The 4,800-nt window shown below is 38.5% G+C and overlaps 1 protein-coding gene across 3 annotated transcripts in view; it reads right to left on the bottom strand.

Moving 5' to 3' along the window:
* USO1 (USO1 vesicle transport factor) overlaps positions 1-4,800 on the bottom strand; it is a 75,956-nt gene that overhangs the window by 47,073 nt on the left and 24,083 nt on the right. The gene's annotated exons all lie outside the window — the stretch shown is intronic.

Genomic DNA, 4,800 nt, shown 5'->3' on the forward strand with positions numbered 1-4,800 from the left:
GCTCTGTCTCAAAAAAAAAAAAAAAAAGTTGTTTCATCTTCATATAACAGAATACTACTCAGCAATAAAAAGAAATGAACTAATAGTATACAACAAGGATGAAATTCAAAACGATTATGCTAAGTAAAAGAAGTCAGATCCCCTAGCCACCAAAAATGGAATATGCTACATGATCCCATTTATATAAAATTCTAGGTCAATACCTGCACAAACTAGTCCACAGTGACAGAAGGAAGACGTGTGGTTGAATGGGGGCAGGAGCGACAGATTCCAAACAATTTTTATGGCGGTGGTGATAGTATCACAGGTTTATACCAATCTCAAAACGCATCAAATCATATATTTACATATGTACAATTATTGTATGTTAATTATGTCAATATAGTGGTGTGTGTGAGGGGAAAATCCAAGTAGAAATATCAGTGAGTATTTAAATATACAATTGTAAACTTTAGTGGAGAGGTGTGGGGTGGACATACACATCTGAGTGGCAAACAGATAAATGGTATTTGAAGTGACAAGCCTGGATGAGATCCCCAATAGAGAAAACAGAAAAGGAAAGAAATCTGTGTCCTAGGACATTCCAACAGTAAGAAGATGGAGGGGATCGAGAAAACTGCAAAGGAGATAGAGAAAGAGGAGCCAGTGGGACAGGAGGAAAACCAGGGGCTGGTGGGGACTGACAGACAAATGACAACACAAAGTGCTTCAAGGAGAAAGGAGTGACTCAAAATAACACTGCTAGCCTGAGTGCTCTCTGCACGGAACAGGCTGAAGAGACCAAACAGCAGCACTAGCAGGCAGAGGTGACTTCTGTTTTCATGGAGTGACTGGTGTCTGAAGTAGCCACACACTTTCCTAAGTCGCAGTACAGTATAAAGGAAGACACTCCCAAAGGCTTTTGAGTAAGACCAATTAAACTCATATTCCACCACTCAGAAGCAATGTTACTTTGGGCAAGTAGCCTAACTACATCAAGCCTCAGTTTCCTTATTTGTATAGTGGGGACACTGTCTTCACACAGGGTTTTCTGTGAGGATTCAAAATAAACAAAGTATCTATCACAGTGCTCAGCAAATGAGGTGTGCAAGAGACAGTAGCAGCAACACCCCTCCCTAAAAGGATTCCTCAAACTTGGCCCTACAGCATTGCAGGCCAGACAATCTTGGTGGTGGGAGGCTCCCTTTGCATTAATGGAGGATTAGCAGCATCCCTGGCCTTTGTCCACTAGATGTGGAAGCACTCCCCGGATTACCCTGAGTGTGACAACTAAGAATGTTTCCAGACGTTGCCAAACATCCTGGGAGTGGGATGGGCTGGGGTAAAGTGCCCCCAGTTGGGAACCACAGTGCTGAGATTTACAACAGAAGCTATACACACAAGTATGCATTACCAAGTTTTCAAATGAGATAGAGCATAATCTTTAATGATTCAGAAAAAAATTCAGATTCTTGTAAGGTTACCACTAGTATTATCACCAAGATGCAAAATACATTAGAAAATATCCTATAATTTCCCAGAAACGTGTTTTGTCTGTAACCAAGTCCTGATACTGACATTTTATCTTACATTTATCTCTTTCTCACCATGTTACTGCATGATCACAGATGTGTCAAGAGCATCAGATCAAGGTGGAGATGTTCGATGCTACGAAACCCTAATGTTAATCGTAAGGAAGCCCAGTACTCAAACATAACCACACTGGATTCAAGGCACTGTCTGCCATGGATCCGCTTAAAGGATTTTCTGTTTTTCCTTTGAGAACTGATACAATTCTGTGTCTTAATTATTTGTATACCCTGAAATTAAAATCTTCCTTAGTAAACTGTGATTGTTTTCAAAGCTCAAAGGTGAATTTGTGAGTGGAGTTAGGAAAAAACAAAGAAAAAAACCTGTACCAGGTAAGGTACCTGTACCTGCACTTCATTCCCGTTTTATTTCTAAGTTGATATGACAATGGAAATTGAGAAGAAACTGGAAAAGATATGGGAATTTGGGGGCTGATAAATTATTTTGAAAAATGTTCTCTTTAGAATCAGATATGAAAAGGAGCCCTGATTCCCAGTAGTAAATGTCATATACCCAACAAAATCTCACAAAATTTGGTAGGCTAATGAGCCTGCCTTTATTTGTTTATTTATTTATTTTTGAGACAGAGCCTCAAGCTGTTGCCCTGGGTAGAGTGCTGTAGCGTCATAGCTCACAACAACCTCCAACTCCTGGGATTAAGCGATTCTCTTGCCTCAGCCTCCCAAATAGCTGGGACTAGAGGTGCCCACCAGAACGCCCGGCTATTTTTTGGTTGTAGTTGTCACTGTTGTTTGGCAGATCCTGCCTGGATTGGAACCCTCCAGCTGTGGTGTATGTGGCTGGCGCTTTAGCCGCTTGAGCTATAGGTGCCGAGCCAAGCCTGCCTTTTTCTAAAGCCACCCCAGAACCCTAACAGACCATATCTATGTGTGGGATGGTACATAAACAAACATTTGGTCAAATTCTAATGAAATTATATAGATAAAAAGCAAATGAAAATAACTATACCAAAGAGGCCCATGGGGAACACGTGTCAAATAAAAGTGAATGACCAGGCTGAGTGCAAGACAACAGAGGGGATCAGAGAGCACGGAGTGCGAACCCCAGGACAGCAGCAGCTCCTCAGCTCTGGGGACTGCTGCTGTATAGGAATGCCGGCCCACGTCTGTCAATCTTCAGAGGTTTTAAAAAGAGAAGTTTACAATACAAAATTTGATGCATACATTCTCAATTTATAATATGGCAACTTATTCAAATTATTTATAATACAAGTGGGCCAAACAATCTTGTTACAAGATAGCCCTTGAGCCACAAGTTTGTGACCTCTCAAGAAAACCTCAATATAAAAGTTATTGACACCTAGGAAAATATTAAAAATTGTATGTTAATCTGAAAAGGAAGGGGGGAAAATAAATACAGACCTGATTCCTATGAAACGTTTTCCAAAATGCTGAAATATTTTTATGTACATAAATGCAAAAAACTAACCTATAGATTTAAGCCTTGGTTAATACATTTCAGAATGCAGGACAGTGTGGCATGTTAATAGGTCTCTGGTGAAAGCAGGCACCTGTGGACAAATATATCTGGATTAAACAAAGTTGAATCGGCTTCCTCACTGCAGGTTTCTCAGGGACTGCTATGGTAATGTAAATTTTGTGAAGCTTCAGAGGAAAATATATGTTATGTTATGTTTATTTAACTCTCTGTAATACAGAGGATTCTCTGGAACCTTTGTGCTATACTTTAAGAAATGCAGATTGAGTACCAGAAAAAGTTTAATGTTTGCATTGAGCACAAGCTAATAACTTAGCAAGGAGTTAATACCTTTGATTCATTCTGTAGCCAATATTCATTCTGATATAGTAACTTATCAGTATATCATTAAGTTTTTTTTTTTTTTTTTGAGAGATAGGGTCTTGCTCTGTCACCCAAGCTGAAGTGCAGCGGTACAGTCATAGCTCAACCTCCTAGGCTAATGATCCTCTAGCCTCAGACTCCCAAGGAGCTAGGATTATAGGCACCTCCACACCTGCTTATTGTCTTATTTTTTTTTTGTAGAGTTAGGGCATATTGCTATATTACTCAGGCTGGCCTCAATTGATCGTTCTGCCTTGCCACCCAAAGTGCGATTACAGGTGTGAGCCACCACACACAGCCAAGACCTACATTCTGAAATGAACTAGTAAAACATAGTCCTGTTCCAAGTATTAATGGTTCTTTCTGGCTTAATGCTGTCAGTTAAAAAAAGTGTTAGTAAGACAGACTTCACTTCCTTTACGTTACAGTCATAAGACAGCACATCTTACCTTTAATGGAGTCCCTCAAAATTAGTTAAGTAATTAAATACACAAAGCTCATTCTTTAGTGTAGCAGTAAATTAAGCTGTAACTGCTATAAACTAGTATATGAATTATTATATCTAAAAGTTGTAAACCAAAACTGAAACCATGAGAAATATCTTTTATCCATATAAGCAAAAGTATGAGACAAGTAAGCCATCCTCCTTTAGTACACTGAGATTACAAATTCTGGAGCTTAGTTTATTTTTTATGTGCTATAATTTACATGCTATGTTCTACCATACACTTACAGCCTGCAAAAGTAATTAACCATTTATCAAAGATACATGAAAAAAATAAGATTAAAACAAAATGGCCCTCATTACTTACTTTTATAGTAAAAGTAAACCTAAGACAGGAAGGCAAAACAAAAGACTGCCCTTTTTAAGTCCTTTCACTGATGCTCTTCGATTTACAACAGGGTAAACGGAAAACATCATTAAATTGAAAATGCATTTAATATGTCTAACCTACCAGACATCATAGCTTAGCCTAATCTATCTTAACTGTGCTCAGACCACTTACAGTAGCCTACAGTTGGGCAAAATCATTTAACACAAAGCCTATCTCATAATAAAGTGCTGACTATCTCATGTAATTCATTGAAAAATGTGTTGAAAGTGAAAAACCGAACGGCTGTATCAGTAGTGAACAGCAGAAGTCTCTGACTTACTGTTTTCATACCAATGGAAGTCAAAAAATTGTAAGTTAAACCATCGTAAGTCAGGGACCATAGACCTCTGGACACTTTCAGACCTGTTTAGATGACTTGTTTTAAACTAAACATGTATAGACACATTTATTCTTAAAACGTGTTTACAGTTTCACTTTTTTCCAGAGGTATGAACAACATTCAAAAACATCTCTGGACATTTTCTTTGGATCTCCACTCTATATCAAGTTCACACCTGTATTATGAAGAACAAAA

Source organism: Otolemur garnettii, unplaced genomic scaffold, assembly GCF_000181295.1.
Source record: "Otolemur garnettii isolate 467f Iridium unplaced genomic scaffold, OtoGar3 scaffold00039, whole genome shotgun sequence".
NCBI classification, from domain to species: Eukaryota; Metazoa; Chordata; class Mammalia; order Primates; family Galagidae; genus Otolemur; species Otolemur garnettii.